We start from the raw sequence: 27,182 nt of genomic DNA on the forward strand, positions 1-27,182 counted from the left end.
CCCGCGTGGTGCAGCAGCAGCTGGAAGCGGAGATGCAGGGTTTGCGGGAGGCCGCTGGCCTCATCTTCGACCATGCTGCGCCAGCTCCTGGCTGCCCTGGAGCATGGCCTCCGTGAGCCACCTCAGCCATGAAGGACAGGATTTTTTCCCCACCCCGTATCATCCTTTAGTGCGAACAGGTACAAGTGTTGCCATCTTTCCGTTTAAATCGCTCCTGCAGCATTTTGTGGTGGTGCCCAGACGTGCTCACAAAGTGTTGTGACGAGTTGTTGCCAGCCATTTGAAATGATGTGCAGGTCATGCGTGACCATGGCAGCAAAAACTGATAGTGCTTTGATGTGACTTGCAACACGAATGCACATTTTTTGTATGATGATATGACTGTTTTCCGTACATTTTTGTCCCCACGTCCTATTTTTGTCATAAGTTAATTTTTTGATGTTTATCTTTATTTGCAGTGCATGTTTGTCCCAGTAAAGCATTATAAAGTATATATAAAATTTTTGCAATATTTTCGTTAGGTGTTGTTTACTTTCGTTTTGCTGTTTCTGCGATGTTTCAATGTGCACTGTTTTTCCAGGAAGACGTATACTATGCAATCCCCTTTATGTCAACTCCAACATTGCCTGGCACACACATAGGTATATTTAAGTAGAATGCTGCGATAACTGGCATCGAAATCTCTTGCTTGAATTTTCATGCCATGTGTTTGTCATGCTTGCAATGTCAAGCCTTTCGTGCATACGGAAGGCAAAGTACCCGAATTGGAATCTTTTTAACACCGAGTGCCTGTTACATGTGTTAGTTATTGTGATATATAAGGTGTTCTTACCTATGATAGCAATACGATCCAGTCCCCAGTGTTGTTGAGCACAGCTTGTGATAAACGTAACGTAGCCGTCGATGTGGCGCCTATTTTGACATTCACTGCCAGGCTGCCCTTGCAGCCGTTGTTATATGAAAGGCCGTTGAAGTGCTAAGCATATCCTCACTTGTGTCGCTCTTTAAAAGCTAGGTTAAGTCACTTTTTGTTTAATGACACAAAGGCAACTAAGGCCATGCTGCGCCAGTCACAAGACAGAACGAAACACAACGTTAAAGCAGGTAAACCTGCATTACATTACAGGTGGTGTAACTAACTAGTTTTCTCTAAAAAGTCGGACAGGTTAGTAAATGGCAATAAGGGTTTATCTACCAGTAATAGGGCTGGGTAATCCAGTAATAGGGCTAGGCTGGGCATCCCTGTGTCACATCATTTTACACAGCCAGTATGGTATATGTAAATTATGCAGGTTGTGTGAAAATCTCCGTCTTTGTGTGTGGCTGTGTGGACATGGGATTAGGATGCGTATGACTGTAAGAGGTTCATGGCATCTTTCGCAAATTGGCGGGTATTTATTTCGGAGGAGGAAATTATGCGTCAGATGTGTGTGTCCAATCCCAAGTAGACACAAGATCACCTCATAGAACCGTTAATGGTGACTGCATGATTTACACTCGCGAATTGCAGATTTAATAAGATGCAGCTTGTTCTTCAAACAGTGGTCCCATTTATGTTGCCATTTTGATGTCAAGGCCTTCCGAATCGCATTGATACTGTGTTTATGTGCAAGTGTTGTATTTGTGATGTTCTTGTATGCTGCCATTGATGCGCATCTATCCGCTGCTTCTTTACCCGGTGTCCCAACATGGCTTGGTATCCAGCAAAACCTGATTGATTTGCCGTATTTGTTTGGCCTTAACGCGTTTAAAATATCCCCTAACAGGGGTTCACATTCGGATTTCACGTTTAGAGCCTTCAGTATGCTTGATGGATCAGTATATATGACAGTGTTTTCAAGTTTGTCAGCGATGATCTTTTGAACTACCGTCCATATTGCGTATACTTCGACTGTGTAAACAGAGGCATGCTGTGGTAACCGCATACGTCTTTCCCAATTTTCTCTTACGGCCCCCAAACCCCAAACCCACATGGTTTTTTCGTTTTCGAGCCATCAGTACAATATTTCTTGAAATGTTTATACTTTTTATGAAGAGCGTGGAATTCTTGTATAATGTGTTCGTGTGGTGTGTCTCTTTTCTTTAAGTGTGTTAGTGTCCAGTCGCATAGCGGTGTGAAATGACACCACAGGGCCAAACGTCCTGCCTTTTAGACAACCTGTAGGTATTCCCGAGGAGTGTCCTTATCCCGAGAATATTCCTCGTATCGTAGCATAAGCGGCCTAATCACGTTTGGTTTATTTGTATAGTGTAAGCGTGAGCTGCACTGTGTGACGATATTATAGCATATGTGTTGCGGTGAGGACTGGATTCCGGGTATGTAGGAAAAAGTATCAACCTTATGGCCTCGCCAACGTATGCAGAAGTTGCCGCAGTTACTCCAGTCATCGTTCCACCGATGCCTCCAAAAACCAACGCCGGCCCACATGGCTTCCATGACTACCAGCGCACCTAGCCAAGCCAGCTATCCGCAGTGGCATCCTCCTCGTCCTATCTGCTACTACTGCGGCTATCATGCACACATAGCACGTTTTTGCCGCAAGCGCCAGCAAGACGAGTGTCGCGGATATAACATATGCGAACGGGATGACTTTTCGCCCGGAGCTACTTTCCAACGTCTAGGGAGCCTCCATGACCAACGCTATCCTTATGCTCCACCGCGCGGCCGCTCTCCATCGCCTACTAAAGCATCCGAGACGGCTCGGACGTACCCTTCTGCGAGAGACCGCTCGCCATCACCCCTTCGCCGCTCTACGTCCCCACTGAGACCTGCTTCTCAATTCGCCAAGCGTCGTCCAGAAAACGGAATTATGCAGCTTCTGGAGGAAAAGCTGCACTGAACGACAGCAGAGAAATTCCTCAATCGCTTCCGTGCAACATGATATAGGTTGTAGTAGAAGGTGTACAAGTAGGAGCTTTGATAGACATTGGAGCTAGTGTTTCGGTTATTCACCGTGAATTGTGTTCGCGACTTCGGAAAGTGACACCTATGATGGACTTAGGCTATTCGCTGCTCAAGGGGCCACCATTCGATCTAGCGCCATATGCACTGCTCGTATTTCCATCGATGGACTTCTGCATTACGTACAATTTTCAGTGCTAAGGTCGTGTGCCTAGCAGCTCATATTCGGATGGGACATTCTTTCTACGGCCTCCGCCACCATCTTCGGCGGGCAACGCGTTCTCCACATAACCGGCAGGACCTATTCACTTGATGAAGACGAAGCACCACTTCACTTTCTTGCTGCAGAAAATACCGTGCTACCTCCTCGCCATCAAAGCATTGTTACTACCCCGTCTGATGTGATTGACTGCGGCGACGTGCTCGTATTACCATCTGCAAGCTGTCTCACAAGAGGGATAGCCTTTGCACCAGGAGTGATTCGGTTTTATCACGGCTCTGCACTTCTCTACGCTACAAACCCGATATCCGAATAGATTCTCATCCCTAAAGGCACTACATTGGCTTGCGCCATTGAATCGAAGTCTATCTGTGTTGTTCCCTTTAACAGTTTTTTTTTACTGCAGATTTAGTTGTTACATGTATGCGAATAAATTGGGAATGCACTGAAAGGTAATGTTTTAAATTATTTAAATGCAGATGAAAAATAAGTGGTTAATTACTTGGGCATGGTAACTATTTGCCTAGAATGCGCACATAAATTTATATGTGGATGCTTGGCTTTTTGAGCTAGTGTGTTAGACCACTTATAGAAACATAAGAATCATTGTGGTTTAAACAGTGATGGCTTAACTGTAGAGTCCATCAAAAATTTATTTAACCCTCTTATTTACATTGCTGATGTTTTGCCACTGCACTGCCAAAAGCACCATTGCTGCAATGCTCTGTGCTGCCACCAGTAGTAGTGGTACCATATCACATTATCTGTTTAGGTGGCATGCTCTGTACGCTTTGCCCATTTTAATAGCTGAAATCAGCATATTTTATCTGGTTTTGTTATACTATATGGACAAAGGCCGACAGCTGAGTAACCAATTTTGCAGGAATACTTGTTAGTGTACGTGAGCGAAGACTTACTAAAGCTGAACGCTGATATTGCCATATGATGTAATTCATAGCTTATTCTCATGCGTTCAGGAGATAACCTTTGCATTTGTGTGCTTATATTTGCAGGGACACTGAAGTACTTGTACCATGCAGAGCGAGCCCAAGAAAGAATGCATGAAGGCGTTTTCAAGGCGATGCCTCAAACTGTACACCAGAGAACTACAGTTGCCGGTATTAAGGGGCCACCTCCTTTGATGAAGCTAAAAAGTCTACACCTTGTGTGGGGCTTGCCCCCAGACCGTATGCATTGTGTTTTAGAAGATGTAAAAAAAAAAAACATCTGACGAAGTTGTGGCTTTCATCTGTAGGTTCTACCTACTACATTGGCAGAGAGCTGAAATTGCTGGATGGGAGGTTATGTAGCATCAAGCCACTAATAACATTCGGACGAACACCGCGACCACTCGCGGAGCGTTCTTTTTGGAAACCTGTTGAATGACGGCATTGAATTTTATTTTAGAGTATTCCATGCCTTTCAGGTGTGCTTGAACAAAGTTTCCTGGCCCATTTCTCTCTTCTTTCGAGAGTGGTTTTTCTATTGCCTAAAGCTATTGTTACTGCAAGTGGCATAAATGAGGGAGAAGAGCTGTTGCTGAGATTTGTTGCTCATATGTCAAGACTTCATGGAGAATCTCCAATGACATTTAATCTCCACCAACTGCTACACTTACCGAAGTCAACACGCATGTTTGGTCCACTGTGCGCAACATCGACATTTCCCTTTGAAGATCGCAATGGCTTTGCATTGCGTGTTATTTCTGCGGCAAAGTTGGTGCCGATGCAGTCAGCTTCGCCCGCGTCGGATTTGTGATCACTTGGAGAGTATAATTGTGGTGATTACAGTTTTTTTTTGCTATTGTGTAAGCCAAGTGGATAAACTTCCTGCTGTTCTGAAGTCATCACGCAACGAGTGTACATATCGTTCTAGTTTACTGAAAATCCACTGAACGTACGTTTGAAGTTGCCCAAATTTGAACAGCATGCTCTCTAACCACTTAGCCGAGATCGTTATGGCAATGCAGGTAGAAGACAACTGGCCTCCTACCATTCTTCAAGTACGGAATTATTTTTTTCGCCTAAAGCGCGCTTCAGACTGCATAAAGAGATATGAAGACCACGTAAGACGAAGACTAATTTTTACGTTGCCTTCGCCTCATTTTTATTTCCTCCGTAGAGATTACAGGAGCCCAACGAGGCCTCATTGAACGCACTCATTCTGGCTCTCAGCGTCGATCAGTACTGGTCGCCGTGCGTATTCTCTCTCAGGAATAACTGCGCAGACCTTACGTAAGAGCGTGCTGTATAAATGGGCGAGCACTTACAAGAAATCTGGGAGGCTGAATCGGTAGCGTTTATGATTCCAGACTCTCTGGAGAAACAACAGAAAGTATACATCAGTTGCAGCACACAACTAATAATTTTCCACAAGAAGCAGGTACAAGGAAGTTTGCTAGATGACCCGACTTAGTCGTGACGCTTCGTCGTCGATGTAAAAGAAAGAAGATGATCGTGCCGATTAGAAAGAGAGTACCCATTCTGAGGCTGCATTATACAATTTTTGGCAGACAATGGGCGCTCGGGTGCGGTGCTGCTGCTGAAAAGATTGTTACCCGGTGGTGGTATTCCTATTGTTCGACGTTAGCACGACGTGCAAATCAACTGGAATGGATTTTCGCAGCGCGAAGCAATGAAGTGTGAAAAAAAACGAAGTGTCAAGAAATGGAGGACAAACACGAACGCTGACGGCCAAACGGTTTTTTGGTGAACGCACACAAATAAACACAATGTGATAGGTTTATCAAACACTGCATCACAGTCACTAGTCACATCAGCAGGTGAAAACCAGCAGTAGAAGCATGCAAAAACTTTTTATCAATGGAAAAAATAGTGGATATATTAAAAAAAAGACAATAATAGGGTTTGCAAAGGCTCAAAAGTGCAGACTCCTTATCTTCTAAAGCCACCAGTGGTTGACTCACCGCAGCTGTCACAATTTTTCTTAACATAATATGTCTCATAAATTTTCCTCCCTCCCCGATCGCGATGGCGATCCAGCACATTTCCCTCTTTAGACTGTGGCTTAAAGCCAAAGCCGTTTCACTGCACGACTAAGTTAGATGTTATCTTCGATATGTCGTTCTTGTGCTTCCCCTGACTTTCGTTTACACAGCACCATGTTCGACCTATATAAGGGTGACCCCATGTGTGGATTGCTGACCGCACTCAACAATCCATATTTTTGTTTTCGTGGTTACCGGCGAAGATCCCGATTCCTTTATTTGATGTCCTGCTAAGGCGTTTGCTCATCATCCTACAAATGCCTCCGAGCTCGCATGGGGGCAGATAACAGTACCCCGAAACCGCATCGCAACCCGGTGTTTTTCAATCCATGGGAGATGTGAAAATATGGGATAACAAATGCTCGTTTCTGTTTGTTTTGCCCTTCTGGTTTTTCGTGGTTTCGCATTTTACTATTTGCCGCACCGCTACGCAAGGTGATGTAGTGAAAAACCACGGGGATTTCCGCCGACAGATGCCTGTCTGTATGCACTTTTACGCTGTTCCCCAAGCCGTGTGAATAAGGCGTTAACGCTGCTCAAATGACGGCCAAAGCAATCACCCTCTTTGCTGGTTTGGAGTAGAGAGATAATTTAATTGAAAGAAGGCAGAGAGGTCGGCCTGAGCTAAGGTGCTCTAGCCTGCTACTCTGCACAGGGGGAGGGGGAACGGGGACATAAAGAGGTGATGTCATAAAGATGTGATGAGGGATGATGATGACATAGCAAGAAGGATGCGCAAAGGTGAAAGCAAGTTCAGCACTCTGATGATAAACAGCCACAAATGTCGCCCATGAAGCCACAATCAGGTTTCTCATCAAGTCTGTAGTCACCAATTCGAGTGAACTTAAAAATAGAGGCACTAGGACGAAGCTGGTGTGTGGGCCTCCCCTGCGTGAACAGCACAATCGCCAAACAAACTCTTCATAGCATATAAAGACCTGCAATAAGCGGCTCTAGCACGGCTCTAGTAAATATACAGGCATGATTAGGAGCGAGCTTGACACTTCGCGCTTGGTATGCCCAGGAAATATGATCTTGAGATTGCCAAATATAAATATCTAAAAAAAACGCAACGAGCTGTACTACCTGCCGTGGTTGCTCAGTGGCTAAGGTGTTGGGCTGCTGAGCACGAGGTCGCGGGATCCAATCCCGGCCGCGGCAGCCGCATTTCGATGGGGGCGAAATGCGAAAATAGACGTGCATTTAGATTTAGGTGCACTTTAAGGAAACCCAGGTGGTCAAAATTTCCGGAGTATTCCACTACGGCGTGCCTCATAATCAGAAAGTGATTTTGGCACGTTAAACCCCATAATTTAATTCCTAACGAATTACATTGAGGGACCTCGCAAGTAAAATTCAACCCCCGCCATTTCTTTGAAAAAGACACCTAATGCATGGTCGGTCAAGTCCCTTCTACTACCCAATAATGAAGGCTGCAAGAAAATAAGGTAGCCGTGTACTTGACTATAGGTGACTTTTACTCGGCCTTTTAGTTTTGGTGTAAAAATCCTGTCTACCTTTGCCGTAAAAAATTGACTCAAGGCTGGCGCTACGCTTGTGACTACGGAGCTCCGTAATCTCTCTTCGTAGAATAATCCCGCCCCACGACACGAAGGCGGAATTCAGGTATAGCTTCATTGGTTTCATAACGCTTTTAAGATTGATACCAAATTCGTTAATAAATATGCCTTCTCGGTTATACCTAGAGATGCATTCTTTAACCTACTGTAACAAATTATTCTGGGGAATACAATAATAGAGGTCGGCCTCATCTATACAATGAACATCCGCCTTCCTACGAAATTATTCAGATTTGTCACAACTTGTTCCGAATCGTGTACGCGGTAGGAATTTTCTACTATGGGGCTAGAAAGTGATTGCTGTAGGAAACCAGGTAGGATATTTTGCCAAGTCAGCGCCTCCGGAAGAATGGCCCGCAGTGGCAGTTCGTGCTTATGGGTCTTGGTTGTGAAAAGACGTCCAGTCCTGCAGTTGCGCTCTTTGCTCACGCTGCGTGCCAGACCAGGCAAATTGAGCGCCTTAAGCGATCTTCAGTATAGTATTTTTTTTTTCGTTTTGAACAATAAAGTGCTATCTAAGCTATTTTTTTCACAGCTTACGATGATGTAAGTAAAAAAGAGAATATGCTCATTCTGTAAGTTAAAAACATCACCGTCTTTATCCACCCGATGTACGCGTACATTGTTTTAGGTAAGAAAACGAAGAGGGGCTTTAGACTACTTGGAGACCTGGACAGTCCTTGTTCTCGCATACCACCGTATTCTGAGGTACCTCTATACTGTTCGTTTTCAAGGTCACGAAAAGACAGTCATTGTTAGGACAACCTTTTTCGGCACCACGTAGGGTAGGCTCCATGCCGAACCTGGACCCGAAGCGCAGCGTTCCTTGTGTCTGTGCAGCGTCCCGAAATGGTTGTCGATATTAGTGTACCTGACAACAGTATCCTCACTTCTTTGTGTCATCACTCACTGAAGGTGAATGTGCGATGTAATAAACACATGAATTTACATGAACACATAATAAACACATAACAGGAGGCATCTCACCTCGTGAGTGTCTAGCAGAGGCAAGCGCAGCTGCTTATATACCGCCGCGACGGCGTGAGTTGGAGCCCCGTTTCTCCTCTGTCGTGCCGTCACGGTGTCACGTGGTATTGAAAGCGACACCGCCGCGCCTGAGGAGCTGGGTTGAGCTCTCGTAATATGCTTCGCATAATAAACGCATGAACTACATGAAGCCATGGTTTGCTTGCCTACTTCCGTCAATTCGGTGCGGCTACCGGGCTGCTGGGTGCTGTTGCATCGATCGCCACTTCAGTGGATATAATTGTGCATATTTGAACAAAGGTGATACGTGCACCCAATGAAAGTACCTGGCTGATTGTGATGACCCTAATATGGGGACAACGGTTCGTGTACTCAAAGGTTTTAACGTTTCTCTTAGGCGGAGCCTCCGAGAACCCAATTGAGAACAAAGCCGTTGGTTTCGAACACACACACAAATTTTTAATGGAACTAAAAAAGGCTTAAAGTAAATGATAGGAAGAAATAGAAAGAATAAAACAAACACTCAAATAGACATCACGGCGGTAAGACACGTTTGGGGCTAGTGTGAAGCTAACTTGTGCGCCAGTCCGGGCTTGCCACGACAGCAGGGACGCATAACAGTCTCGATGTGGAGACGCGGCGACAAGTTGGCGGAAGGAGTTGCCCCGGTCTCACCAAAGGTCGTGGTGTAAGTTGACTGACCGGGCGACCGGAGTGCGCCAGCTCTGGCGTGGAGAGGTAAAGCAGGCGGCTTGGCGGCATGACAGACGGGGGCGGCGTTCTGGCCGGGCAGCTGGCGTAGAACTCGGGCCCGTAGCCCGACTGTTCTCGTCTTGCCCACGGGCACAGAAGCTCACCGGCCTTGAGGAGCTGACGGCACGCTCGGGTAGACGGGCGACGCACAGGAACGGGCTGGCAGGAGGCCGCGGTCGGGTGAAGTCCTGGTGGCTCGGGTTCGGAACCCGACAGCCCGTCTTCAACTCCCGGTGGTTGACCTCCTCCTGGCGTCGCTTCTTGGAACTCTCCCGGCGTCTCCCCGGCGTCTCCCATGCGTCTGCTTCTGCCAGCGCACCAGGCTGTTTCTTCTCTCTGGCCGATTAGGCATTTTCCGATTGGCTGCCTGGACGCCCCGTGGTCTTTCCTAATTGGTTTGCTTTTCTTCTTTTAGTTGTTTTCCTTGCGCCGCGTGTTCACGTGCCGGACGCTCGTCGGCGTTGTCGTTTTTCTCCTTCCAGCACGGAATTTGCCTCGGCGCGCGTACTCCTTGTCTGCTCTTGACCGTCCCGATCTCCGCACCATGTGGCGCACCACACATCACACTGATATAACTCTTGTCCATGGACGCGCACCTACGTTTGGCGTAACAAAAAACAAGATTACTTGTTATACAAAACCTGAACATATCATATCGCCTAACAGGTAGCTCTAAAGCACATAGCTCGGTTGTTGAATTCATCAATTATATTATTTAATTCTATTATAAAGTTTAGTTTTTGATTTAGCTACTTCGAATGGGTCACTGGGTGCACGCCCGTTTCTGGCCAGCCGTGAATAAAACGTATGCCTCTCAGCGGCATAAGAGCTACAGAATCTCGAGGTACAGACGTGTTGCTCAATACATGTTGAACGTTTCTTGCGTACACCTGGTCATAGCCATTCTTCCTTTGACAAGCGTTGTACATCACCAGCCGCGGTAGCTTAGTGATGTAGCGGTGCACTGCTTAACTCAAGGTCGTCGCTTCGATAACGACCGCAGTGGACGCGTTGCGACTGGGGCAGTATGTAAAAAGCACTCGCGTACTTAGAGTAATACTTGGAGACGCACGTTCGAGAACTCGATCATTCAGTATCCCTCAGTATCCCTCAGTATTCAGTATCCCTCAGTATTCCCTCACTACGGCATGCTTGGTGTTTGATTTCGTAGTTCTTGATCTGGTGTTCATATTTCAGCATAGATTGTGAACGATGTCGCGCATCAACGTAACATTCTATTATATTGTTATCATTGTGGGGGATAAACAGTAGCCTTCTATGAGATTACGCGTTGCACAGAATAAAAGTAAGCAAAATTTTAAGCATCGTCGTTAGTCGTAATTTGCCATTTTACTAAAGATTTGCTTTACGCAGGTTCCATAATTTGCGCTGTATCTACAAATCCTTTTATTCATATTGTTCTTGGCTCTCGATAGCATTTGTTGGTCTCATTTTCACCCCTGCTCGAGTACTCATCACCCCCTTTTCATCTTAAACAGTGCAAAAAATAAGTTATTTTGCAGTGTTACGTTGTAAAAAGCGACCACGTGTTATCTTCGATGTTCAGTTCATCCTTCATTGGCAATGCCAAATAAGCTAACGGCCAAAGGCGCACCTGTATTACTCTAACTTGCATAACACTTAAAACGCCCGTGACTTGCAGATAAGTATGCGCTTTAATATTAAGAGACATGCTATTGTATCAGACGTGCCAGGTGTGAGCTAAGTGCTGGAAAATATATCTCCTTTGGCGCTAGTGCGAAATTGTGATAATTTCATCAAGTAGCACATCTTATACGTGGCTCTGAAGTATGCCGATAATATACGAGTAGGAATTTTGGAAATCCATTGTAAGCCGTTAACAGACTAAGGCAGCATACAAATTCATAGACCAAATTTATCCACACTTTCAGCTGTAACGGATGCAGTTGAGAGCACCGAAGCAGATGTTACGGGTTTTTAAACTTCGTGCTGCTCTTTTCTTTCCTTACCCAATTTTCGGTAACTTCTCTGAAAAATCGAGTGCCTAAATCAACATGTCGTGCCTTCTACAGTCAATAAAATTTACATTGTGCTGCAAATGCATCAAATTTTATTGAAATGAGTGATAGCTTATTCATAAAATCATTTTTGCTTTTTACATGTATTTAAATAGGCGGCATCTGAGTTGGCCCTGACCAAAGCTTCCTTTTAACGCTGCGTAATGACGATGGTATGATCACGATCGATTGGTATCTACAGAATGAAGATGATGACGTGACGATTGGTGCCATGATTATGACGAAATTCGACGAGAGAATAAACACGCTGAAACGATGGCACAACATGCTCACGAAGTAATCATCCAAATGGAATGGAGGCGGTGAAATGACAACGGTGGAAGAACAATGACGGCGTGTTTGAGCTTAAGGCCAAGCTTATGCGTGCATTACCTGCCACGGCGGACTCCTCGGCTAGCACTATACTGAATGATTTATTCATATGTTGTCGTGAATCGCCACTGCTTAAAGGCGGTGGTGATTTGCGCTACGCTCGATAGAGGACAATCGTCCAGAAAAACAGCTGCGGTATACATGGCCACAAATATATATTTGTTAATATATCAAGCGATCCAGCAGCACCCGCTAGCCAGCAGACACGCGAAGTCCGGGAAAGTTGGAAAAGAAAGCTTCGTTTTAATAAAGTGGCCAAATACATGTCCAAGTGTCAAGCCACCTCTTCTTTATCTGCCTCTGCATCGGGATGTAATCGCTCTCCTACACATTGAAACTCCCTGCCCGCCGGTTCGGTGCCATCCATAAGAGCAGCTGTCGAGGCTGCAATGAAATTTTACCTGGTGTGTATGGCACAGTAAGAGCCAGAACTGCAGGAAGGAAAGCTTAGTCTGACAGGGTTCGAGGTCCGCCTCTTAGTGGGTCGTCGGTCCCGAGGGAGTACAAAGTGGCGACGAGCAATGTGGTTACTGGGCTCAGCAGAAGCGGTGCGTAATATGATGACAATGATAGCCTTAGAAACTGTGGCGCATACCCGCTCTGGGGTACTGGCCAAGAAAAGGACGTCATAAAGTACGCAAATATGGAGTAACCCTTAATTATATACCTGAAATTTAAAAAAGAATTGGAGCAAGGAAAATGGTGAAAGCCAGACTGGTATGAGCAGAATCAGGTTGAGATATTTGAGTTGGATGGAGATGGGGATATATGGAGATGGAGATATTAACCTTGCACTTTCGCAGCTACTGCCGAGAGATATTGCAATTTCAAGCAAATATCAGCATTCAACATATCTTGAAGTGTTTTTATGACATATTTCATTATTATAGAACCATTATAAGTGCACAAGGTCATTTTCATGGAATTCTGAAAAAAGAATAGTTGAAATTTATTAACTTTTTGCAAAAGTCTACTAATTATACATGCAGTTTGGATAGATATTCGCATTTTCTATTCTACAGCGAGCTAAATAAGTGACAGTACAATGCTTATTGCGCAAATTTCCATACAGGAAATTGCCTCCGAAGATCACTATATTTTAAGTTGTACGGAACATAACTAAAGAAAACAAAGCTGCCGCACAAGAACTATTGACACATTTGAAATTTATATAAGACACTAAGAAAGCAATATTTTTACATCCCAAGCACAATTATTAAAACTTATTTTTTAGTGACATCTCCCTTTAAGAATGGAACGCGATAGCATTAAACGATCCCCAACTGCTTCTCACGCTGCAGCGAAACTGCAGCTTATGTAACCGTAATGTTTACCGGGAAACGCTGGCCGCGAAGGCTATGCACGAAGGCGACCACTCTGGTGGAAACGCAGTCTCTTGCATGGACTGCGAGGCGAGCGTTATCTGGAGGTGTTGCAAGGAACAGCAAGAGCTGCTCCGCGGCCTTCGAGATATACGCGTGCCGGCAGGCGTAAATTTAGGATGCCGTGGCCGGTCTATGCATGGTAGAAACGCTGGAAAAGGGATTTGTGTTTGACTTTCCGCGTTAAAAATTATGTTCTCTCGTATATTCATATTAAATTTCGAAGCTATCATTTCTGTAGGTTGTGTTTAAGTCATGCTTTACAATTTTTCGGACGTTCAGTGACTTCAATAATTATTCAGTAATTCGTTCAGTAAGTTTTTGTGCTACACAGAGGCTGCGCGTGATTGGGTATGCTAGGCTGCGTTTGCAGGGTTCGGAATTATTTTTAACAAAACGATGGTCAACGACGTAGGACGCCGACGCTGGATTTGTTGCGGCATGGCGCCCTTAACGCTATCGCGTTAATAAGGTAATTCGCATAGGCGCCTATCCTTTGCCACGCATCGACGACGCATTTTGCAACCTTCAAGGAGTAGAATTATTTTTGTCCTTTTTGTCCCACGTGCCATATCTGCAAGACACAGCCAGCCACACTTTCACACATGCTTTGGGACTGTGCACACCAATACCCCGACACTAACCCCACGACCCTCTCGTCGAGATGGCACGCTGCCCTGCGTAGCCCCAACCATGACGACCAATTCTGGGTGACCCAGCAGGCCTGCGAGGCGGCGAAGAGGCAACACCTCGACGTCCCCACGTGGGAGGCCTAGGCCCAGCCACCATCTCTTGCTGGTTTCAATAAAGTTTATTCAGTCAGTCAGACTTCCGTTCTTGCTGGTGGCAGGTGACAATGGCGGAATTTTTCCTGTTTGTGTATCAACGGGCGCTGTTCGTTACGGGCAGCATTCGCAAAAAAAGGGCTGGTTGAATCGCGGCCAAACAAATAGCTATCCACACTGTAAATAAAAAAGGATTGTAAAGAGATTTGGCTAAACTGGCCTTACCCACGCAATGGTGCAGGGCTCTACCGGGGATGAGCCAGGGAATTTTATCTGATATGGGGTGAAAAACGTTTCCTTCATTAGGGCGAAAACCTTTCTTTTTTTGACATCTGCATTCAGGTACACTGGCGGTCAAAAGGTGGTTCCAAGAAAAGCGGCTGCATGTACCGTGGAGAGGTAAATGCTATGTCGCAAGCTGACACCACTGAACACGTCTTCCTAGACCACAGAGAGGGCGAGGGATTTGGGATGTTTTACACAAAAGTATTAAGAATGACTTGCCACTGGATGCATATGGCACGAAGCTTTTGCAGTACCATGTGAAGCTTATGCACCATTTGATGCTGTCATGCTCATTGCTCTGTATAGCATTTGGAAATAGTGCTTGACAGTGTTTAGTGCAGATGCAGACGTTGGACCAATTCGTCTGCATTTCCGAGAACTTATCGCAACATTTCTTGTAGTACATAGATACATAGACAGCAAGTGCGTGTTCCGGAATAGCTCAACAAATCGGAGCCACTTGAACGCCTAAATGAAAATTAAACTTCTGAATTGGCAAATATTCGTTTCCATGTTTTATTCTTCTTACTTTTAGAAATATGACCGTCTTCTGATCCAATGCCGGTGATGAAGCTTCAGAAAGCGTCCATGGCGTAATGGTTTAGACATCAGCCATCTCTGCTAGTGTTTCCGCGTTCAAATCTTGCCATGCGATAATTTTAGTAATTTTTCATTTAATGAATTACTACACAGTTGTTCGTTGAAATGGAACAGTTTAGAACATCATGAGGCCGGTTAAATGCACAAGATCGAAGTTTAGGAATCCGTGTAATACCGAACATTCCCATGCTGACTGAACCGTCCCGCTTGCAGTTAGCGTAGACACTAGCGCCAGCGTTCCTACAAGTAAACTATCGCATTAAACTCTATGCGGCTACCAGTCGAGGCTCAAGCAGGCACGCCGGCTGTCCCCATGACAGGTGATAACGTAGTTTCTGTTGAGTACAAATCTGCAGAACATCTCGAAGCATAAACCACGCATTGCCATAAAATATGCTTATTGTATCGTATCACAAAAGCTTAAAATGTATGGCATATTTTGTGAAGCGTACGTAAGGACAGTTACAGAAGGGCGACATGACTCTGATACGGTTAGTATCGCGTCGGTTAGTGAACTTGTTTTGCGAACTATGTGCATGGAAGACTCAAGGACTAAGTGTAGCAAGTTTGAGAGGAAATATGCATGTGTAAAAATCACAAGCATATACCCTAGCTAGCATGTTCAGAATAGTTTCTATTTCATTATTTTTCGCCACTTTCTACAATACAATGCCATCGAAGGGTGTGAATGCCGCCACCTGGCATCATGTAATTACAATCATCATCATCATCAACAGCAGCAGCAGCAGCAGCATATTTTACGTCTACTGCAGGACGAAGGCCTCTCCTTGCGATCTCCAATTACCCATGTCCTGCGCCAACCGATTCCAACAGGCGCCTGCGGATTTCCTCATTTCATCGCCCCATCTAATCTTCTGCCGTCCTCAGCTGCGCTTCCCTTTTTTTGCCACCCAATCTGCAAGCCTAATGGTGCACCAGTTATCTAAGCTACGCATTACATTACCTGCCCAGCTCCATTTTTTTTGTCGCACTGCCAATTAGAATATCGACTATCCCCATTTGCTCCCTGATCCACACCCCTGTCTTCCTGTCTACGATGGTCAAGATAGCATGGGCGCTGTAACGTAGAGCTATTCCAAACTTTTCTATTCCAATTCTGCAATCAGGCCACCGCGATTGGCCAAAACTTTTTTGGACCACCATCACTTCGCCTGTCTGTCATGCGACGTCACAAAAACCGCCATAGCTCCCCATCTGCTATGACGTGTACACACTGATTATGCATGATTGGGCCGAACAAATGAAAATTGTTATTTCTGATTCAACGCCTTTTCCCCATTAGCCCTCGACTATTGGTCAAAAGTTTTCCGGCTGCACCCACTTCACCTGCCTGTCACGCGACGTTACAAAACCGCACAAACTCACCGCGTCAAAGTGACTTGTACGCGTTAAAAATGCATTATTATGCGCCGAAGAAAACAGAATTTTGTTCTGAATTGCCGCAGGCTGCCCCGTTCCGAAAGGAATAAAACATGGATTCCGTCGGTCACTCAGGCACTGGCTACTCGCACCTGCTGGAGCGCATGAGTTTATTTGCGTATAATAAAACTTTCTGTCTGGCCGTGTAAAATTTTCGAGCACTTTCGGCACGTTTACGATCTCGTTCTGGCAACGCTTTTTTGCTGAGGATCCGTTTTAGTGCCATTCTTAAGCTTCCGTTGTATGCCGACGCGATTTTCGACCAGTCACCGCAAGGAAAGTAAGGGAAAGAGCACCAATCGCAGACGCCGGCATCACCCTCTTCATCCGGTGATCGTTTTTGAATACACTGGCTCGGCCCAACGAATCCCTCTCCACTTGAGTGTGCTCCTCGCCTCTTGTCAGCCAGTTAGATAAGACAAGCCGCTCTGTGTAAGCAGTGTTATTCGTTTTTCAAGCAAAAGGAACCTCCTTTGATTGAGGACAGTTTTTGATTGGTCTTTTCAGACAACCCTGCAGGTCCCCTCCCGATGCTCGCGTCGGCGGTTACGCAAAATTTGACGTCAGGCAATTGGAATAAAAACATATTGGAATAGTTTTACGGTATAGAGCCCCATGTAATAAACGACTGTAAATTCCTGCCCCTTTCTTCTTTGCTGGAAATGGCATGATACACTGAACGCGTAAAACATGCTAGCTGGTTGGCGAACAGAAAACGGGGCAGTACAAACTCTGACGGTGGACACTCAAAACATAGAGACGGCAGCATTTTATCGACGTATCACTAATTTATTCTTTTTTTTTACTTAGTACATACAATAAGGTACGGCCGTGTCTACTTAACAAAGATGCTCTTCAGTTATTGGCACATTTGATCGCTTGCACCTTTCAACGCTACACAAAACAGTCTGATGACAGTGAACGGAGGCTCGGGGCACTGGTTCGTGATGTCTTGCCGGTTCACGTTGTATAGGAGCCACGCAGTACGCTGACGAATGCCTTGGTTCCCTGCGGCCTTCTTGAACTGCGAGCGATGAAGGTTTATTGGTTGTAAGTTCACTCTCCTGGGCGCACTGCGGACGCTCTCGTCGTACGAGTTATTGCGATCGCATAGGTTTTCATGTGGAATGCTACCGCAACTTGCGGTAAATAAAGACCGACTTTATACCGGATAGTTTTCCATAAACTAAAATCCACTAAGCCGACTTGAAACAATTAAAAGAAATCGAAGAGTAGTTAATGAAAGCTGGCAAATTTTAAATGAGAAAATTTATTACAGGCGAGAAAAAAAGGGCATGCGAGCATTCGAAATTTCAAATATTCCAAATGTTCGAATAGTTGATTCACATTTTATTAAAAAATTGACTATTCGAAATTGTCAAATATTAGTTGGTCTTCAAATATAGGGAACATAAGAATCGCTTCAGTTGGGAGAGTCAAGACAGTGATATTGACGCAAGCGAGGACTATGTATTGCGAATTGATCTGTCGCCAGAGAGATGCCGCTGTTAGGTAGACGCCAGTTTTTTTGTTTAACATGGAGGACGAGTACCCTCAGCTCAATAACTTCAAGTCCTTAACTTTTTTATCTAGTTCCTCAATTTTGAATCAGCGTCATTGGCGTCGGCGTCCGCATACGAGGCTTTAGGCGTGCGCCAGTAAGTGCTTCTACTCTTCCAGTGAAAGCTCAAGGGACGCTGTGTACGTGTCTGCCAATGAGAGAAGAAGGTTCGGTGACACTTCCCTGCAGTACCACCAGAATGTTGTTGCCCTCTGCGTACCACGGGCGTTAGAATACGCTGACTGCGCCCAAAATATCTTAGAAGTCGTAGTGTGTCCCCTGTTGAAGGCACCTGCATGGCACGCCTGCGGAGGGCTAGGGGGGCATCAAGAGACGTGGAACACGTTTGGTTTCCAAAACAACGAGGCAAGCTGGACGCACCGTCAACGCTACGCTCAGCAGCATCACGGTGGACCACACCGCGTGCGGAAAGCGCGTTTAGTGCTCGAGGTCGAAAGTGAAAACGCCTAACCAGCATCACCGCTAAAACGTAAAGACATTGTTAACGCCCTGTAATTTCTTTAGTCATTCATCTAGAATGTCTCACTTGTAGCCTGCCTATTAGACATATATTGTCTCGGTTTGAATAAAAATATATGTTGCTTAAACAGATTCAAGTTGGCATCCTTTGAGAACACTGTTCGGCATTGTTGTCTGACACTTCTTCAACGAATACAATGCACGTGAATCTTCTGACGTGTTTCCTTTTTTATTACTGCCATCAATATCGTACACCAAATAACTTGAAAACGTTATTTCTCATTTACACACTCCTCAATGTACTTGGCTTTTAGTTTCTATTCTCACCTCGTTTTCTGACACATTCTTAACAGAAAGAATAAATTTTAATTTGTCACCAAATAAGAACACATTCACTGCGACATTCGAAGATCGTTGTTGTTTGACATTCGAGTTTTATTCGACTCGAGAATTCACTATTGGAACAGACCTAATATATAAGTGCTGTACAATGTACTGAAAGAACAAGCGAACAAGCAAGATGTACAGCGCAGATGAAATAACCAATGGATACTACCACTCGCTATCGCTTATAATCTATGGCTGTGCTCCTTCCTAAATCGTCAATTTTGGTGACAGTGTGCCAGATGGCTTTACTAAACAAGGCTGTGCTATCATGGCTATGTGGATTGTTTTATCAATTGATCGGATGCAGCGATGATGTTTGCAGATGGCAGCCGTTTATTAAAAAAACGAGTCCAACCAAAGCCACGACAATGACTGGCTGAAGATCCATCTGTGCCATTGTGCACATTACTGGCCCAGCGCTACATTTTTTTTATGCTTTTCCATTGCGAACTAAAAACACAGCGAGTTCATCGGCGTTTAGTTCGAATATCCACGTTGGAATGCCACAGTTGCAGATCCATTACCTAGGAAGCAAAGTTACTGAAGTGTGTAAGCGCCCATCGTATTTATCAGGCTAAAGAGACGTAGGGTTTAGCGTACCCAAAGTATGGGCGCAGTGGACTATGAGGGGCGCGGTAGTCCTGGGGCTCAGGAGCTATATTGACGACTCCTACGAGTTACACACTTTCGAGTTACACTTTCGAGTTGTGATGCCACACTGCGCGCAGCAAAAGAAGGACCTGCCGCGCTGCAAGGAACACTAAAATTGCCCCAAAATAAGGTATTCGAGCAAAGACAGCATTATACGTTACCAGTGAAGCGACGTGAACCGAAACAACCGAAACTACAAGACACAGCAAAGACTCACACGAAACAACCGAAGCCGATACATCATCACGATCGTGCTGCGAGAATGAATGGTCAAACAGAGCAATCCTAATCAAGCGAACAACTGAAGGCAATGAAACAAAAATAAAAGGAGAATGAAGACAAATGAAAATAGAAAAGGCAAACAAAGCACCAGGCTCCAATCGCAAAGTGAAGATATATGACTAAACCCAGGCTGCAGAAAGTAATCATTTCAAATAGGTCTTAAGATGATGGCATGGTACATTCGCACGTAATACCAGTTGAAAATCAGCACCGCGTAAACAAATAAAAACACATTCACACACGGCAGAGTCAATATAAACGCCAATTCCACGTACAACAAATACACGCAGAAATGATGAAAATAATGAAGTCTGGGTGGCCAAAAACAGACAGCGACGATGAACCACAGATCAACACGCTCTAGCTAGAGCTGTTGCTATCAAAGTTCACAAACAGTTGCAATCACAGCGCCAGCACAAGTCTGAATGCTCAAGAAACCATGGCGAGGAGGCGTAAGCTGCGCAATTTAACAAACAAAGAATCCTTCATTCATCAGGACCGAGCGACCCGACGAACGCTCTCGATTCTTTGCGTTCATCCGACCTACCCCATGTTACCACGCAGCATATCTCCTAACCCTTCTCAACCTGAAGCGCAGTTTAGGAACAAATGAAAGACATTCGGTTCCGCACGAACAAACACTGACTTCCTTCCGATTAGGTAAACCGCACAAGATTGAAGACGCTCGCGCAACCTATGCCTGTTTCACAACTAGAATGGCTCAGTAAATATGGTTTATGTTATTATGTTGTGAATGAAACAAATATCAAGCAACGGAAGCGAGAAGAAAACTGCAATGCCAGAAACCGGTGGCACAAACAACGAGTGCTACCTGGAAATCCAGGGCGAGCCTTGGGAAACTGTAGGACACAAGAGAGATCTCAATGCAACGAATATAATTTCTTTATCATGCTTAGGGTGAAGCTAAGTACATTTCAACAGAAAAAAGCAAAACAAGAGAACAGCAAGGGAACAAATTTTCTCTACGCCACTCTCCATAAAGTATAATTCTGACTACCATTGAATTCCTTCTAATGAGCAAAGTTTCTAAGACAGGAACAAGTGCACCCAGCGCTCAACATTTCCAAGCTGCTGCAACAACGCTATAGACGTTAAGTGCCAAAGAAATATTTCAGGGCATGCGCAGAAGACAAGAAGAAGTACAGAGCTAAAGTTTAAATACTCACCTTGAAAGCCACGGAGTCATTGTACTCGCTTATTACGACGACTTTCGACGAATTGGTTAGAACTCCGTACGCTGATACCTCATCGCCCAAGTAATTATCTGCCTTGCTTCTGAAGCCGCCATCTGCGCAAAGCTGAAATTAATGATGCATAACAAGTGTTAGTTATAGATGTGTCCAGATAGATGTGTCCAGAGTTACAGATGCGTCCAGATAGAAAAATACCGAATATAAAAGGCAAGTTCTTCAGCTGTTGCATAGTATAGGTAAAGAAAGAGAATGCAATCAAGCGTCCAAATGCACCCCAAACACCGGCCTATCTCCTGTAAACATGCGACACCAGCTGGGGAGTGTGACCGTGAAATAAAAAAAGACATGTTTTTGAGCTACATAGAATTTTTCTACACTTTTTTAGGAAGCAACACAGTAAAAAATTACGTCATATACAGAGAGTCCCAGCAAAAGTTGGCCAAGGTTCAAAATATTTCTCTGCGCTAAACGGAGACGCCACTGAAGTGAAGTTGTCAGCCACGCTAGCTATGCAGCAAAATCAAGGTATTTTTCACAGGCGTCTACATTGCATAAGTATTCAAGATTCAAAAATCAACGCCGCAAGTACTACATTTAGGAACTCTTTTCGACAGAACACTGGGATTTGGCTCTGACGGATCTTGCTACACTAAGCGCATCGCTTGGTGTGATGAGGTGGGTAGTTCGCTAACTGCTCGATGCACAATGTCTACGCAACAAGCTCAGCTTAGGCTCTACCAGATGGCGCCGCCTACATAGCCTGGGTAAACGTTGGAACCTTCGAAACTTAGGGCCATCTGCCGGCAACCCCTCGTGGTTTGTGCCAAGAAACAACAGTATTCAAATAGGGCGCGCTCAATCGGCCGGGTTAAATCAGACACCCGTGTGTGGAGCCAACTAGGGAGCCTAGCGCAAATTACAAAGCCGCTCGCTCCATTTCCTTTCGCTTTTCTGAAGAAGTCGATAACAGCCAGGCAAGCACGATAGCTAGGACGGATAATCGTCGCGGTGAAAGTTTGCTCATTACTTTATTATCAAGAGCGAAGTGCGGCGAAGCACGTGTGACCCACTAGCCATAGACTTTAATACAATTACTAGACGGAAGTCCGGCGCATCTGTCTAGGGGAGCTGAAAGCAGGGTGGTTCAGGCAGCATGGGAATCATGGGTAGTGCACAGATTTCGCAAAACTTCGTCCTTTTGGGTTTAAGAGGCTTTCTGACTTTATGAGCTCGTTATTTTCGACAAAGTACATTGGAAAAAAATATTGGGTTAATGTTAGCAACATTGTCTGACGGATGATTTGACCACAGGAACGCTACTACGCACATGAGCGCCACATTCAAATCATTAGGTCACAGGCGCATGCATCGACAAGGGGCCATACTACGGCCTCATGAACTTATGACAGGAAAGCCAGCACGTTGAAACCCTTGGCACGTTTCGATCTGGCAACTTTGACAGGCTGAACTGCTGCACTTATTAGCACTTGTGAGTGTTCGCAGAGTGAGTATTACGCACTTAGAAGAGCATGGCGTGCTCTGAAATTTCGGACAATGAAGTCGGACAAAGCGTAATAAGCAGAGCCTCATGAACGTCTTAATGCACAAGCAGGAAGATTAGGCAAATCGTTGTACTTCCCATCATCCACATGGGGCAGCACGATGGCAGCAACAGGACTCTCCCCAGAAATTATTGTAGGAACGTCAGTAAGACTTGCTGCGACTGGCACAAATGAGGAGGGGCGCAGAAAATATCGTCTACTTGCGGACAACCAAACGGATTTCCCGGTAATTGCGCGTATAGGTGGTAATTCAGCGACAAATGTAGGCGATGAGAATAACACACATAAACGGGAAATTTTGATCTGTAATTAACACGCAAGTAATGACGTGGTTTTAGTTGAACAGCAAGTCATGCTCATAGTAAAGAAATATGAAAACGTGCGTATGCACATCAACAAAAGAAAAACGTGTTAAGCATCTACCAAGATATTATAAAACTGAAAGTCACGCAGAATGCTGCAATAACAAAACCTAGAGTACTGTGGCTAGAATAAATTCGATCTGATTCGAGGAATTCCGAAAACTTTTATCGTGCCAGCGCCTATGCTTTCACATGGAACTTTGTGCTTTAAATGAAAAGTATTGTCGTCAGAATTTAAACCAAACTTTGCCGGGCCAACTTGTATTGATAGTCCTTGTTAAATCTGCAAATGAGGCTATGGGAGAGCTCCAAGAAACTCCTTCCAATGTTAGGGCCTTCAGTATAACTTAATCGCGTAATGCCCAAACACAATCATACATGAAACGAAATTGAAACAACTTCTTAGCAGGTAGTTTAAGATCACTGTGAGCACCCTTTGACAAAAACATGATATCCTGTACTTGTTAACCTAAATTTGAACTTTTTTCACTTCTTGGTCTTCATAACGGTTAGCAACATAAAAATTTCTCCAGGATATGAAAAACAGTGCTATAAATTATGTCTTAAGTATTCAGGGCTTGTTTTATAGATGCAGGACTCACCGGTATATTGTCTAAGTTAAGAAGTGGCAAGAAGGTTTTACTAAAGTTAGTAAACGACTAATGTACATATATCATTCTTTCTCAATGCGTGCATATTTCATGTTAGTAGAGTGGCTTCTACACGCAGAATGTCTCCATTGTTTTCTGTGACCTGGATGGATTTCACGAATTTTCTCTATTAGCCTATGTTTCTTTTTTAAGATAGTGCATTTTAATATAGTGCATTGCAAATTATGCTATTGTATTTCCGCTGCACATACGTAAATTTGTCTTTCTGTAAAACCTTGTTGAACTTTACCACAATTTTTTTATGTAAACAGCGACTTTGTAGGGTGACATAGGTTCGTCAGGTACTCTCCTGCCTCTAGCAATGTCCCTTGAGGAAATTTTTGACTTGCCTTCGATAAGCGAATAAAGAAAGAAAGAGATCAACTTTTTATGGTGTCAGAACCGCGTAGATATTTCTTACATTGGGCAATTAAGAGTTAAAATAAGTACAAGATTCACTGCGAAAATTAAGCTAAAGTGACCCTGAAAGAGACTTGCCACTTTTCGACTCCTCTTCCCCAAATTCCGGCACGGGCGGAAAAGACTTTCATTGAGCGAGGGTGCTCTATCCTCAAGCTCGTACTGCAGTGTGGTCAGGTGGAAGGATAGGCCAGTCTGTATCGACGGTCTGGTGTAATTGGCTCGCGCTGACACGGCGTGCCAGTGATTCAACTGAAAGGAGCCATAAGCAGACGCGTAGACAACGGTTATTGAGAAAGGCATAGAAAATATATGCGGAAAAGGCGAACCAGATTTTTATACAGCCCTTCCAGCTCACTACTAGAAGCACTTAATAAAGGTGGGAACTAAACTCCGAAAAAATTAGGAAGGTAATTCACAAGTGTGGTTGACTAGGGAAAATTGGTACGGCATGATCTCGTATTGTATTTAGCGCAGCTCAAGAAAAGTGCAAAAGAAAGAGAAAAGAAAAGAAACATAAATGAAAGAATGGGTGCTAATTTCCAGCTGGTTTATTTTGCGACACTTTCGATCATATTTTTTTCTACGCGCACAGCCAACACGATCACACAAAAGGCGTTAAAAACAGCTGACTGAGCACGTCCCTACTGACCGAGAAAGTGTATTTCTTTGCCGGATGAAGAGGGTAAACTCACTCATACATCTGAAAATTTCGAAATATCCTCCAGATCAATAACATTGCGCTGAAGTAGATTCTAACGCCGATCTAGGACAATACATTTGTTGAATGTTGGGGCACAACCGCATATTTTACAGTGCGCAGCGTGGAAACCACTGAATCAAGGTCTATTCTTGGCATTGTTGCAACTCTGCGTGAGGCAAGTTTACAAGTTCACCCCAGATGAAGCCCTGGCTTGCGTTATTCCGGAAGGTGTGGAAATTGTTGCCCGCTCTAAAGATGCACGTCCTAAGTACTCTGTTAACCATGTTGCCAATACATTCAGTGCAAATTCTCTCTGTGTTCCGCCTGCCGCCTTTTATACCACACCCAATTTCTGTGCCAGAGCAAACGAGGCTATCTCCTTTGTGTTTAAATGCTGTGACATAGCGTCACTGAGCAAGATAGAAACCCAACGAAAAGAAGCTTTGCTATAGATTCACCCTTACAAAACTGTTGAAGAGCATTAGGATAAATCATATTCACATTTCGTTTTGTTCAGGAACTCTTAAACTTGACCTACCAGTAAGGGTGATTGTATAACAAAAATGAAACTTGGCATTAGTCAACAACCCCCTTTATACAAGCTAGGCTTGCTTGTTTGGCCATCAATTATCCTTTCCAAAAACGTAACACAGATGAAGCTAACTTCATTAAACCTAATTACAAACGCTAGCACCCCTTCACCATCAAAATAAAAGATTATTACGTCGATAGATCAATACGGTGACTTACGGTTGCAGAAGGAAATCCTGAGCCCTAGCGTTATTTTAGACCTAAAAACCACATTGATTACCTTGGAAGACCTTACTTACTCGCAGAAAAAAAAAGCGCATGAACCGGCGCTTGCAATGCTACTATACCGAGCGATTTGCTTTATTGCTATAGCAATTATATGCACTCTCTACGCGTATTTCTGCTGTCGCCTGGGCCACGGAGTTCCGGAAGGAGTCCAAGGGTCATAACATCGTCGCCATGCGCCGTATGCTGTAGGTATGAGGGTGCGACAAGAGCACTAAGGTGAGCGGACGATGGCGGCGCAAGTTCGCGCTCGCATTGGAGGAAAGCTGGGAGGATACGCACCGTCTTGCGTCACGAGCAACGCTGCGGGGGAAGGGAAGAGAAGGGGCGTTCTTTTCCGGCAGCTGCTCCATATGGTACGGCCGCCTGGGCCCTATCTTGATAGGAATCTGCGATGGGGACAGAGTCCTCCGCGTGCTGATAGCTTCGTGTGCGCTGTGTTTTTGCACCTCATACTCGCGTTGAAGCGAGAGGCAGCACGACAGTCCATTCTCTCGCTGATGCTGCCGTGCCTCGCAACGCCAGCGCCCTGACAGTGTTTTTCCGTGCTCATCGAGTAAAATGTGTTCATGTTTTGATGTGCGCGCGTGACGCCATGCTTCTTGATTTAGTTAGTAAGCGAATGTTTTCATGTTTATACGATTGATAAATCTACACTCGTTATTGCCTATAGCTGCCTACTAATATGTTATCACTCTAGATGCTTCGCCTTTCGGGCGAAGTGCGACTTTGTTTAACGAGCATCACCACCTCTCTCTCCAACGAGCACCCTCAGAACGACATTTTGAAGGTCTTTCGATGTGTGGATGATTTTTTTATATTGAGTGTTCCTCAGTTCGGGCGGAGGACCAGGTTGATACGTTGGTGTCAAATATGAGATTCTCTTGCACACTTGATGTGATAATTGAGCTGCTTCAGGGCGGTGCTATCCGGCATTTCGACCTTTGTTTGTTTTGTTCGGTAGGAGACACCTGTTGTAGCTACGAAGCACTATCACCAAGTCCAGTGCTAACGTACAATTCGGCTCATTCCTAGCTTGTGAATAGAAGCATTGCTAACCCTTGCTTTAAGAACGCCTTAATGAAATCGTGCCACCATCCCGTGTTTGCTATGACGGACAAAGCAGGCGTTTGTCAACAGCAGGCTAACCCAAGCTGCTAAAGGTGCCTGTGAGAGAACGCATGCTTAAAGGTTTTTGGAAGCGCGAACAGAAAGAAACCGACGCGCAATTAGCACGTAGCGAAATAATGTTTTTCCATATATCGGTATTGCATCTCACAATTTGATGAAGATTGCGTGAAGTGCGGGCAGTGGTGTGGTTTCTTCTGCACCAAAATAAATTGGATAGGCTTTGCAAGCTCAATAATGCAAAAAGGTCACATATTCTGGCTATGAAAAATGACACAAGATGGAGTTTGCGGAGAGCGCATAAGGTGTGCTGTGTAAGGTTACTTTCATCATCATCATCATCATCATCATCAGCCTGGTTACGCCCACTGCAGGGAAATGACCTCTACCATACTTCTCCAACTACTCTGGTCACATACTAATTGTGGCCATGTCGTCCCTGCAAACTTCTTAATCTCATCCGCCCACCTAACTTTCTGCCGCCCCCTGCTACGCTTCCCTTCCCTTGGAATCCAGTCCGTAACCCTTAATGACCATCGGTTATCTTCCCTCCTCATTACATGTCCGGCCCATATGCCCATTTCTTTTTCATG

General features: G+C 44.8%; 1 protein-coding gene and 1 long non-coding RNA gene across 2 annotated transcripts in view; both read right to left on the reverse strand.

Moving 5' to 3' along the window:
• Positions 1 to 9,133: 9,133 nt before the first annotated feature.
• On the reverse strand, positions 9,134 to 12,368 carry LOC139050765 (uncharacterized). The gene is made up of 2 exons (XR_011509071.1): positions 12,283 to 12,368; positions 9,134 to 10,045 (listed from the first exon to the last, which is right to left on the reverse strand). It is a non-coding gene; the product is annotated as an uncharacterized lncRNA (long non-coding RNA).
• A 4,785-nt stretch (positions 12,369 to 17,153) lies between these two features.
• The window catches only part of LOC135898190 (uncharacterized), an 85,858-nt gene continuing 75,829 nt past the window's right edge, over positions 17,154 to 27,182 (reverse strand). Inside the window, exons 11-13 of the mRNA XM_065427016.2 lie at positions 24,021 to 24,194; positions 20,922 to 21,053; positions 17,154 to 17,397 (exon numbers count right to left, since the gene is read on the reverse strand). The gene's annotated coding sequence lies outside the window, so the exon portion shown is untranslated. The remainder of the gene's footprint in view (positions 17,398 to 20,921; positions 21,054 to 24,020; positions 24,195 to 27,182) is intronic.

The sequence above is a fragment of the Dermacentor albipictus genome, chromosome 10 (assembly GCF_038994185.2).
Source record: "Dermacentor albipictus isolate Rhodes 1998 colony chromosome 10, USDA_Dalb.pri_finalv2, whole genome shotgun sequence".
NCBI classification, from domain to species: domain Eukaryota; kingdom Metazoa; phylum Arthropoda; class Arachnida; order Ixodida; family Ixodidae; genus Dermacentor; species Dermacentor albipictus.